Genomic DNA, 13,300 nt, shown 5'->3' with positions numbered 1-13,300 from the left:
CTTATATCCCCACTTTCTTTTCTAAATGTTCACTTCACCTTTTTAATCTAAGAGAAACCCAACTGTACCATAAATGAATATCTTCCCCAGGAACCCTCTCAAGTGATAATAGTTTTTATTCCTACCATGACTTCTAACTCTGGGACAGGCATGCTCCATGCTCCTCATTGCTACGCCTGCCACCACGCGAACTGATTTCACTTAAATTCATGACCACTCTCCTCTCATAAGCCATTAGTGCTGCCAGGGGTTCATACCTGCTTTTCTCTCCTCAAGCCTCCAATAATTCCTACACTATCTTCACTCTCACTCCATGTTTTGTATTCCACAAAAAATAGAAGCAATCAAAAGAAGATGTCTCTGCAAGTTCACACCATCATATCTATCCATTTGAAGGCATCTATGTCTAAGCCCTGCCTTATCTTCTGCTACTATGGAAGCACTATCTGTGTTCTTTTCCCAGACCAACCCCTATCTAATCCAGTGCCTTCCCGCACACTCAAGGACATTGTCCAGACATTATTTCTACTATGTCCTACCTCATCTATGTTTTCCTCCCAATGGATTATTTTCATCAGCATAAACATTCTATCAAATCTCCCATTTTAAAAAAGAAAAAAAAACTCCTTGATTTCACATCTGTCTCCAGCTAAAGCCACAAATGTCCACTTCTATTGACAGCAAAACTCCTCAAAGGGTAGTCTATACTTTCTACCTACAGTTCCTCTCCTCCTAGTCTAGATAGAATCCTTTGCAAATCAAGATTTCACTCTCTTAACTCTGGAACGTTCTCTTTTCAAAGTGACCCATGATATCCACATTGTTGAATAGATAGAGTAGTTCTTAGACCTCATGTAATCTGATTCAGATAACCATTACCTGCTTCCTGAAATATTTGCTTTCCTTGGTCTCTGCAGTGACTGACACCAACAGAGTTAGACCAGACTCCCCAAGTTAAGGGCACAGTTTCTCTGTAAGTGAAACTGTGCATCTCAGATTGGGACTTGAGCCCATGGGCCGGGTCTCGAGCCCAGCTAAAACCCAGATTGGGACTTGAAACCATGGTCTTTTAATTGAGATCACACACCTTATCTCAGGACTTAATGAAGCTCAGGTTCTTGATGTCTCATCACAGAAAGAATTCAGTGCAAGACAAAGTGATAGGTAAGAAGTAGATTTATTTAGAGAGAAACGCACTCCACAGACAGAGTGTGGGCTATCTCAGAAGGCGAGAGCAACACCAGGGTACAGGATTATCAGTTTTCATAGGGGTGGGTAATTTCATAGGCTAATGAGTGGGAGGAGTATTCCAGCTATTTGGGGGAAGGGGTGGGGATATCCAGGAATTGGATCACCGCCCACTTTTTGACCTTTATGGTTGGGCTTGGAACTGTCATGGCACCTGTGGGTGTGTCATTTAGCTTGCTGATGTTACAATGAGCTTATACTGAGGCACAAGGTCTAGTGGAGGTTGACTCGTCTGCCATCTTGGACCTATTTGGTTCTAATCAGTTTATATTGTGTCCTCAGGCTCTGTCATTCTTTTAAAGGTTGTGCCCTGCCCTCTTCCCTCCTGTTTCATAAGTGTGTTCTCACTTCAGACACCAGTGCTAGTGTGCAGTTTTCCAGGCCACCTTCACTTCCCTCTGCTGTCTACAATTTTATGGGTTCCCACTATTCCCTTAGGTTCAATAAGTTGCTAGAATTGATGCCAAAAGCTTTCTGCACCAGTGCTGAGTGGAATCTTGGAGACACAGTTTTGGGTGAACTAGAAAAGGATAGCTTTATTGCTTTGCCAGGCAAAGGGGGCCACAGCAGTCTCCTAATCTTGATGATCTTCTCTGGTCCCTTTAATCTTGCCTCAGGTGGTTTCTTGGCTGCTTCTCCCTTGATTAGCAACTGCTTGAATCCACCCTTTGGAACTCAGGGAAGGTCATGGAGGCTGGAGTCTTGCCTACAAGAAACTGGGGACAAAAGAAGGCCCAGAAGTCCCACAGGGACCTCCAGGTTCAGAATTACTCACAGAACACAGGAAAGTGTTATACTTACAATTACAATTTTAATAGCAAAAGGATACAAATCAGTACCAGTTAAAGGGCAAGGTGCATAGTTTGAGGTCTGGGAGGATCCCAATCATGGAACTTCCTTGTCTTCAGGACCCATTACTCTCCCAGCACATTGATGTGCAGAGAGAGTAATGCAGAGTATTGCAAACTAGAGACATTCGCTTGAGCTTTGGTGTCCAAAACTTTTATTGGGGTTTCATTAGGCATGCTTGACTGAATCACTGGCTACTCAGTTGAACTCAACGTTCAACCCTCCTCCCCTCACCAGAGGTCAGGCTGATTATCACATGACTCAAAACTCCCCCACCTTCTAATCACATGGTTAGTGTTTCTGGTGTGACTAGTCCCCATCCTGAGTCACCTCATTAGAATAAACTATCTAGGGACCCTTTATGAATAACAAAGACACTCCTATCACTTAGGAAATTCCAAGGATTTAGAGGTTACCTCCTAGGAACTGGGGATAAAGGCCAGCCAAATTCTGTGTTACTCAGCTTTCCACACTATCTTGGTTTTCCTCTTATGTCACTGGCAAGTCCTTCTTTGTGCCCTCTTCTGGTTCATTCTAATCTCTGCAGTTGCTAACACTGTGCTATCCCAGAATTTTGTCCCGTTTCTGTACAGTCTTGATGATCTCATCAATTTTATAACTTCAAATATCATCTATATGCTGAAACATACCCAAATTGATATCTGCAGCCCAAACTTTCCCCTTTAAATCTAGAATCATACCTGAAAGTGCCTACATGACATTTCATGAACATTTAATAGGCATCTCAAATTTTACAAGCCCCAAATTTAACTTCGGATCTTTTCTCTATGAATTTACTCTCCTTGCTCTCACAATACCTCCTTTTCACTCTGCTTCTATTGCTACTGTCCTTGTCTACATAAAATCATATTTCACCTGTATTATTATCCTAACTCACTTCTTTGCTTCTGCCTTTCCTCTTCAACAGTTTATTCACATCACAACAACACAAAGGTCAGAGCAGTCCTTTTCATTCATGTTAGATTATGTCACTGCTCTGCTCAGAACCCTCCAGTGGGATATCCTCAAACTCAGATGGAAAGCCAAAATCCTTATAATGACCTAGAATTTTATAGATGACCTTGACTTCTTAATTCTCTAACCTCATTGCCTAGTACTCTCACTGTGGTTCTCTTAACTCCTAGTTCTCCTTCAAGCTAATATGAATCACTGAGTATGCTTCTGCCTCAGAAACTTTTCATTTAGCATTTTCAGTACTTGGCAAATTTCCCACAAGTATCTACATGTCACACTCCATGACTTGCTTCACATCTTTCCTCAGAAAGTACTTCATCAGTAAGGCTTTTCTTAACCACACTATTTAATATTTAACATCCCCTCTGTAGCATTTCTCATTCCCCTTCCTGATTTATTATTTTTTTCCATTGCACTTATCATTGTTTCACATATTTGGTATTTTGCATTTTAGTTTTTTTATCTGTCTTCTACACCTAGAATGTAAGCTCCATGAGGGCAAAAAAATTTTTTCCTGATTTCTTTACTACTCTATCCCAAATGCTTAGAACTGTGTCTGACTTACCGTAGATACACATTAAATATTTAATGAATGAAAAGATAATTCTGTATTCTATTACACTATTTTATTTACTGTATTTTATTATGATATTTTAAAATATGGTAGAACTTGATTCATCTGCATTATGCATTTGTTTCAGAATTTTGCCGGCTATTCTTTTTGGTTTATTTTTCATAAAACTTTTAGAATATGCTTATTCACTCCCAAAAAACGCTTTTGGTGTTTTTGTTGTAATTACATTAAACTTAGAGATTCATTTAGGAGAACTGGCATCTGATTAATGAGTGTTTGATCTTCCTTGTATGCATTTGATGCTTTTAAAATATAATATAATTTGCACATTTCTTCTTAAGCTCAAACCTAGGTAGTTTTATGATGTTATTAAAAAGTATTTTTCCCATAATAATATCTTCTAGTTGCACATACACACACACGGAAGTATATATATATGTGTGTGTATATATATAGTTACTTTCAGATTTAGCTCTGACATATAAAGAGCTTATAAGTTGTCACTCTTGTCCTGAAAGACAAAACTGAAAAAACCTGAAAGTCAACAACTTTTCATGGATTTCTCAGAAAGTTGAGTTTTCCTGTAGAGACATACAAATCTAGGGTGTCACAGCTAAGATGTGTTTATGTGGAATAAGCCTCTGGATCCATAAAGTGATAGGTGAACTTAAATGGTAATTTTGATAAATTGTTGGAGACTGAATGGGAACTGGAATGAGTGAGAAACTTCTAAAAGCCTCAGTCTTAGGGGGACACCCACCCTTTCAGGTATTTTTACCTTCAGGAACTCTACCCAGTTCTCATGGCGAAGAGTCAAAAAGACCCCGTCTTGGCTCTGGAAGGAGGAGAGGAAGAGAAATCTTTGAAATACTCATAGAGCATTCACCTTAACAAAATCCTAGTCTTCAGGTAAACAGACTTTACCAGAGTCTTATCTGCTGCAGGTGGCATTTCTCCCACTCTAGTCTTCTCTAATTTTCCAGTCTTGTCTAAGGGGGGAAAAATTAAGAGATACTTTGAAGGTCAGAGCCCAGGGACATAGGTACAGTAAAAGACTGAGGTATAATCATAAGATTTTAAAACATCTCCCCCTCCCCCTCCACACACCTTAGAACTGTACTGACAGGGCTCTAGCACAGAATAGTAGATTTCTGCTGAAAGGTCTGCAATGAACACTCTCTCAGGAGGAGTACTTAGTGGAGCCCAAAGTCAACTAAGGAGACAAAACCAAATATGCCAGAGGAATTTGAAGTCTCTGATACTTAACAACTACAGCAAATATAAACTCTTAGCAAACACACAGCTAAACTCTTAGCAAAATTAACTAAATACCCACACCAAAGTCCTATTAATAATGTTCCTATTACCCAGTACAACACATATGACTTTAAAAAAATTACATCTTAACATTGCTTTGGCTATTCAGGGTTTTTTGTTTCCATACAAATTTTAACATTTTTTTGTTCTAGTTCTGAAAAAATGCCATTGGCAGTTTGATAAGGATTGGATTGAATCTGTAGATTACCTTGGGTAGTGTAGTCATGTTGACAGTATTGATTCTTCCAGTCCAAGAACATGGTATATCTTTCCATCTGTTTGTGTCATCTTTGATTTCTTTCACTAGTGTCTTATAGTTTTTGGAGTAGAGGTCTTTTGCCTCCTTAGGTAGGTTTATTTCCAGGTATTTTGTTCTTTTTGATGCAATGGTAAATGGGGTTATTTCCTTAATTTCTCTTTCTGATCTTTCATTGTTAGTGTATAGAAGTGCAACAGATTTCAGTGTATTAATTTTGTATCCTGCAGCCTTACTGAATTTCATTGATGAGCGCTAGTAGATTTCTGGTAGCATCTTGAGGATTTTCTATGTATAGTATCATGTCATCTGAAAAGAGTGAGTTTTACTTTTTTTGCACTTTGGACTCCTTTTATTTCTTTTTCTTCTCTGACTGCCATGGCTAGACTTCAAAAACTATTTTGAATAATAGTGGTGAGAGTGGACATCCTTGTCCTGAACTTGGAGGAAATGCTTTCAGGTTTTCACTGTTGAGTATGATGTTAGCTGTGGATTTGTCATATAAGGCCATTATTATGTTGAGTTATGTTCCCTCTATGCTCACTTTCTGGAGAGTTTTTATCATAAATGAATGTTGAATTTTGTCAAAAGCATTTTCTGCATCTATTGAGATGATCATATGGTTTTTATTCTTCAATATGTTAATGTGGTGTACCACACTGATTGATTTGCAGATCTTGAAAAATACTTATATCCCTGGGATAAACCCATCATTGGATCAACTGGATTTGGATAAATGTATTGTTGGACTCTGTTTGCTAGTATTTTGTTGAGTATTTTTGAGTTGATGTTCATCAGTGATATCAGCCTGTAATTTTCTTTTTTGTGATATCTTTGTCTGGTTTTGCTATCAGGGTGATGGTGGCCTCATAAAATGAGCTTGGAGCTGGAGGAATCAGACTCCCTGCCTTCAGACTATACTATAAAGCTACAGTAATCAAAACAGTATGGTACTCACACAAAGACAGACTTATAGATCAGTGGAACAGGCGAGAAAGCCCAGAAATAAACCCATATACCTATGGTCAATTAATGTATGACAAAGGAGGCAAGAATATATCAATACAATGGAGAAAAGACAGTCTCTTCAATAAGTGGTGCTGGGAAAACTGGACAGCTACATGTAAAAGAATGAAATTAGAACATTCTCTAACACCATAGAGAATAAGCTCAAAATGGATTAAAGTCCTAAATATAAGACCAGATGCTATAAAACTCTTAGTGGAAAACATAGGCAGAACACTCTTTGACATAAATCGCAGCACTATCTTTTTGGATCCACCTCCTAGAGCAGCGATCTCCAACCTTTTTGGCACCAGGGACCGGTTTCGTGGAAGACAGTATTTCCACGGACTGGGGGTGGAGGATGGCTCAGGTGGTAATGCGAGCGATGGGGAGTGGCAGATGAAACTTCGCTCACTCACCCACCACTCTCCTCCTGCTGTGCAGCCCAGTTCCTAACAGGCCACAGACTCGTACCGGTCCACAGCCCAGGGGTTGGGGACCCCTGTCCTAGAGTAACAAAAATAAAAATAAACAAATGGGACCTAATTAAACTTAAAAGCTTTTCCATAGCAAAGGAAACCATACACAAAGTGAAAAGACAACCCACAGAATAGGAGAAAATACTTGCAAATGATGCGACTGACAAGGGATTAATCTCCAAAATATACAAACAGCTCTTGCAGCTCAATATCAAAAAAACAAACAAACCAATCAAAAACTGGGCAGAAGATCTAAATAGACATTTCTCCAAAGAAGAAATATAGATGGCCAAAAAGCACATGCTCAAGTATTAGAGAAATGCAAATCAAAACTACAATGAGGTATCATTTCACACTGGTCAGAATGGCCATCATCAAAAAGTGTACAAACAATAAATGCTGGAGAGGGTGTGGAGAAAAGGGAACCCTCTTGCACTGTTGGTGGGAATGTAGACTGGCACAGCCACTATGGAGAACAGTATGGAGGTTCCTCAAAAAACTAAAAATAGAGCTACCATATGATCCAGCAATCCCACTCCTGGGCGTTTATCTGGAGAAAACCGTAATTCAAAAAGATACATGCACCCCAACGTTCATAGCAGCACTATTTACAATAGCCAAGACATGGAAGCAACCTAAGTATCCATCAAAAGAGGAATGGATAAAGATGTGGTACATAAATACAATGGAATATTAGCCATTAAAAAGAATGAAATAATGCCATTTGCAGCAACATGGATGGACCTAGAGATATCATACTGAGTGAAGTAGGTCAGACAGAGAAAAGCAAATATCATATGATACCACTTGTATGTGCAGTCTAAAAAAAATGATATAAATGAACTTATTTACAAGACAGAAGCAGACTCAAAGACAGAAAACAAACTTACGGTTACCAAAGGGGAAATGTGGGGGGTGGGAGGGATAAATCAGGAGTTTGGGATTAATATATATACACTACTATACATAAAATAATCAATACGGATCTACTGTATAGCACAGGAAAATATACTCAATAGTCTGTAATACCCTCTATGGGAAAAGGATCTGAAGAAGAATAGATATGTATATATGTATAACTAAATCATGTTGCTGTACACCTGAAACTAACATAACATTGTAAATCAACTATACTCCAATATAAAATAAAAATTCGTTTTTAAATTACAAGGCGTGCCAAAGAGAAGAAAAACAATATGAAGAGAGAAAGTATGCAACAGCGGAAGACTCAGAGAAAAGATCACTGTTAGAATTATCAGACATGGAATATAAGATAACTAATAATTATTAATTAATATAATTTAATGATTAATTTGCTAAGTGCCTTAATGATAAAAGTAGACCACATGCAAGAATAGATGGTTAATATAAGTAGGGACATGGACATACTAAGAAGGAATCCAAAGGAAATAGTAGAAATAAAAAACTCTACAACAGAAATGAAGAATGACTCTTATGGACTCATCAGTAGACTGAACATGGCCAAGGACATTATCAGTGAGCTTGAAGATAGGTCAGTGGAAACTTGCCAAGTTGAAATGCACAGAGGAAAAAAAAGAATGGAAAAAAAAAACTCACGCATAACAGAATATCCAAAAACTGTGGGGAAACTGCAAAAAAATATAATTGGCATACCAGAAGAAGAAAACGTGAATGAAGCAGAAGAAATATTTTAAATAATGATGAAAAAGACATTTCAAAGAGGAATGACAGACACCAAACAAGAGATCCATGAAATTCAGAAAGCACAAAGTATGATAATACAAACCAAAACCTACATCTAAGCCTATCATATTCAAGTTGCAGAAAACCAAAGACAAAGAGAAGATCTTGAAAAAAGCCAAAGAGAGGAAATCATCTTACGTATAGAGGAAGAAGGGTAGGAATTTCAGAGGACTTTTCATCAGAAACCAAGCAAGGAAGAAGAGAATTGAGTAAAATACTGAAAGCACTGAAAGAAAAAGATCACCAGCAAAGAATTCTATATTCAGTAAAATTAATCTTCAAAAGTAAAGGAGAAATAAAAACTATTGAGTTCTACATATTATCTATGTTCCCAGCTGCAATTAAGCTTTTCACTTAATTGTCTTGGGTTTTTCAGATAAATCAATCAAATCATCTGTCATTGACTGTGTTATCCTCCAACTCTATTTTTCTATCTTTCTATTTAGGGATGGCATTGATAAAAAAAACTTCAGAAGAATGATAAAACTGGTGATGAAGAGCATCTTATCTTGTTTCTTCTTCGTCATAGACTGTGTTATCCTCCAACTCTATTTTTCTATCTTTCTATTTAGGGATGGCATTGATAAAACTTCAGAAGAATGATAAAACTGGTGATGAAGAGCATCTTATCTTGTTTCTTCTTCAGTAAGATTATAGTATTTACAATTGAGTATGATAGTATCTTTGACATTGAAAGATGTATACTTTAGTTCTGGGTATAGATATATGTATATCTATATGTATATTATGTATATATATACGTATATGATGTATGTGTGTATATATATATATGTATATGATTATCAGCTTTTCTTGATATAGAGTTTGTCTCTCAGATGGTTGATAAAGCAACCAGAAATTGCTATACTTAATCCTGAGCAATGAGGAGGTTTTAGGTGACCAAACATTGGAACTTGGATGGTGATGGCAATATTATTTGATATAATTTAAGAATGTTTAATTGCCATGGAAGGGCCAATTCTGGTATTAGATACCAAGAAATTGAAAAATATATATATTAAAAGGGAAGAACTCTGAGAGTCTTTAAAACTAAGTTTCTACAAACAGTCACATTCTGCTGAGGAATAAAGGTTTGCCAGAAAACAATATAGCTGCACAAGAAGAGGACCAGTTAGATCTTAAAAGGGCACATGCCGAAGTCAAAGAAAATTGAATAACCAAAGATAGGCACAAGACTTAAAATCTATGCTCCGATAAATTAGAAGAAATGAAAGTTCAGTTTTTTCACTTGAGGCTGATGAGAAAATGTTTACAAATGAGCAATGAAAATCAGAACTTTACAGTTTTAAAATTTTCTATAAGAAAAAAATGATCCTCAATCTAGAATGAATAGAACAAAGTTGATTGTGAAAACAGAAACAAAAGATACTTGAGGTAAATGCTAAAATTTTTCTTGATACTTTAATTTTATTCACTCATTTATTTAACAAATTATTTATCATTTTTATGTTCAAAGCACTCTTCTAGGCCATAGAAAGAATAAAAATATGTAAATCAGAATGGATTCTGATATCAAGGAACATATCATCCATGAATGATAAGTTGTATGTCTAAATAACTGTAACATATGGCAAAAAGTGATTAGTCCCAGAGAGAGGAGCTAAGAGTCAAGAAATTCAGAAGATTATTAACGTCTCAGAGACTTTATATTAACTTTACTGATTTATCAATATCACTTTCACTCCTGTGGCATCACTTGGGTTTAGTTACTAGAAGGGAGCCTGTAGCTCAAGTTATTTCTCTTATTTCTCTGTCTTGTCTGGAAGTCTGGGTCTCCTTTTCCTATTTCTTTTTGTGTTAAATCATTTTCAGTGTTTTTGTTTGTTTATCAGAATCATCCATTTGCTCTCTTCATAAACTCTGAAGGAAAATCCAAGAAAATCATTGGGTTACCTGGATGTTATTACTCAGGTTTCCTACCATCTTTGTCTTTTTATACTACAGTTTTCCAAGTATTTAAAGAAGAATAATACAGATAGTAAAATACAACTTTACTGCATCCCAAAATATTTTGAAAGCATATTGTTTCCTCTTATTCCTGACATTAACTCATTTCCCCATAATGTAGTAACAGACATTAGATCATCTGAAATGAGAGTTCAGTTAGCAGAAAAAGATAAATGAATTTCCTCAATCTTCAAATTTTAGGCAAGTCATTCAAGATAGCTACCTCAAATAATTTTTCCTTTTCCCAGGAAGAAGAATAACAAAAAAGCCACCTTGTACTAAAAGCAAATATCAAGCTTTGTGGAAAAAAAAAAAGATTAACCAAGCATTTTAGAGCAGTCATTTTTAGGGTACTATGCAAAATTAAGACCACATAAAACTCTAATAGCCTCTTTTATTGTCTGAAGCCTATTAAGTCTTGCAGATCTGGGAGAGCAATGCTATGTTGCTGGCCACAGTTTATAGGCTCTTCCATTTAGCTCTTTTACAACTACCGTCTCTTGCAAAATGCTTTGTTCCAGTTAAAAGAATTGAATCAAGAGTAACTCCTTTTTTCTCCTCAGCCGAGTTTTGGCAAGTAGACTAAGTTACTAGCACGCTAGGGAGCAAAGCAGTAATGAAAGCATATGAAAAGTAATGTACCTAAGGAAAAGGTAAATGATAATAACTGGTGCACAACTTTTTATGACTTGGGCCTTTAAAGTGAAAAGCACTTTCTGTAACAATAAATGTTCTGTGTTATATAATGTTGTAATAATACACTAAATAACTGCACAATAGTTGTAATTTTTCCACACTGCAACAAAATGTGTTCAGAATGAGAAAATTAAACTCTCTTTGCCCTTTTACTGTTTCAATTATGTGTGTATTAAGCTTTGACAGAACTTTAAAAAAATTATTGTCCAGCTCCAAAAATGAATAGTTGAAGCACTACTGAGTCATAGGTTACTGTTGGACATATTTTGTCTTATTCTTTGTTTTAATGAGAATCTTATATAGAAGTGCCTTATGGCCATTTGTTGGAGAGTGAGGAATGACCCGAGAGATGTATGTTTAATTCTGTTTGGAAAGTTGGTGATATTCTGTGCGGGGAAATAAAGTCTCATTATTCATATAAGAGACTGTAGGTTGGAACTTGGTACTCTCAAAATCTGTTCTCTAAGTTTGTCCTATGTAAGACCAAATACAGTGAATCATATTATAACTCCCTTATTCTGCTACTAGAAATAGACAAAAGCTCTAGGAAACACAATTTTATCAAAGTACAAACCAAAAAACAAACAAGCCTAAACCTCTTAGGTCATTCAAAAAGGTATCAGAAACTCTTTCAATGCAGCTATCACTAATTAAATGATCAGTGTGATCGTTCTACCTGACAACCAGCTTATTTCATACAAAGTAATCATTTCCTTAATTACTATATGAACATCAAAGACAAATTTGGTGTATGAAAACGTTCCTATTTCCCAAATGTAGTGGCATGAGGGCACTGGTCACCCTAGCTGCCTTTATCAGTACTCCTCAAATACCCCAAATAAACACAAGTTAAGTAAAACAGCATTGCACTTTGCAAAACATCTCAAGACATGTCATCTGTCACTTACAAATCAATTTTACCTTTCTATATAGAAATACATTGTTTATTAATGTAGTTTGAGGTGCTAATTACAAAATATGGCTAAGGTCACAAGACAGTTGTTTGTCCTGAAGTCAGGAGAAAGTAGTAGTAATACAATCTTTTGTTCTTTAACTCCAAAGAAAAATAACTATTGTTCCTTACCAACTAAATAGTATTTTTAATAAATGTGTTTCTATGGTCATATTAGAATTTTTTGTTCACCCCTGATTCTTCTTTAAAATTAATTTTTGTTCAGGTCTAACTGACATATAACATTATATTAATTCCAGGTGTACAACATAGTGAATCACTATTTGTATATATTGTGACATGATCACCATAATTATTCTAGTTAACATCTGTCATCATATAGTTATAACTTTTTTTTTCTTGTGATGAGGACTTTTAAGATTTACTCTCTTACCAGCTTTCAAATATGCAATACAGTATTATTAACAATAATTATAACTCTTATTAACTATGTAGATAATGCTGTACATTACATCCCATGACTTATATAGTATTTTATAACTGAAAGTTTGTACCCTTTAACTCCCTTCACCCATTCTGATCACCTACTACCCCTCACCTCTGGCAACCTCCAAATCTGTTCTCTATGTCTATGAGCTTGGTGGGGTTTTCTTGGCTCCTTTTTTTTTTTTTTCTTCAGATTTCACATATAAGTGAGATCATGTGGTATTTGTCTTTCTCTGACTTACTTCACTTAGCGTGATGCCCGCAAAGTCCATCCATGTTGTCATAAACAGAAAGATTTGTTTTTCATGGCTAAATAATATTCCTCTGTGTGTGTGTGTGTGTGTGTGTGTGTGTGTGTGTGTGTGTATTTTTCTTTATCCATCGATGGACACTTAGGTTATTTCCATATCTTGGCTATTGTAAATAATGCTGCAAGGAACATGAGAGTACATATATTTTTTTGAGTTAGTGTTTTGTTAGAAATTTATGTACTCCATAATTTTATAAGTTTCTTATATAATCAGAGTACCTATTCCAACAAAGTTTAAAACAAGTCAATGATCCTGCAGCTAGTTTGTCAAGTGTTTACAAAGAATTGTTAAAAGAAGAATGAGGGACTTCCCTGGTGGCACAGCAGTTGAGAGTCCGCCTGCTGATGCAGGGAACACGGGTTCGTGCCCTGGTCTGGGAGGACCCCACATGCCGTGGAGTGGCTCGGCCCGTGGGCCATGGCCGCTGAGCCTGCGCGTCCAGAGCCTGTGCTCCGCAACGGGAGAGGCCACAACAGTGAGAGGCCCGCGTACCGCAAA

At 36.5% G+C, this 13,300-nt stretch overlaps 2 long non-coding RNA genes across 4 annotated transcripts in view; one reads left to right on the top strand and one right to left on the bottom strand.

The window, feature by feature from the left end:
* Window positions 1-13,300, top strand: part of LOC129392414 (uncharacterized) — a 133,967-nt gene that overhangs the window by 65,795 nt on the left and 54,872 nt on the right. The window lies entirely within an intron of this gene.
* Window positions 1,172-13,300, bottom strand: part of LOC114486870 (uncharacterized) — a 96,015-nt gene continuing 83,886 nt past the window's right edge. For 2 of the 3 annotated variants that reach the window (XR_003681220.2, XR_008618214.1), the window contains 4 exons: window positions 4,754-4,859; window positions 4,571-4,635; window positions 4,425-4,481; window positions 1,172-1,964 (listed from right to left, as the gene is read on the bottom strand). This is a non-coding gene — a long non-coding RNA (uncharacterized lncRNA). Of the gene's footprint in view, window positions 2,002-4,424; window positions 4,482-4,570; window positions 4,636-4,753; window positions 4,860-13,300 lie in introns of all 3 variants that reach the window. The other variant, XR_003681221.2, reaches the window with a different exon arrangement.

The sequence above is a fragment of the Physeter macrocephalus genome, chromosome 9 (genome assembly GCF_002837175.3).
Source record: "Physeter macrocephalus isolate SW-GA chromosome 9, ASM283717v5, whole genome shotgun sequence".
In the NCBI taxonomy this organism is placed as follows: Eukaryota; Metazoa; Chordata; class Mammalia; order Artiodactyla; family Physeteridae; genus Physeter; species Physeter macrocephalus.
The sequence above is the reverse complement of the archived record's forward strand: the minus strand, read 5'-3'. Positions and strand labels throughout refer to the sequence as shown.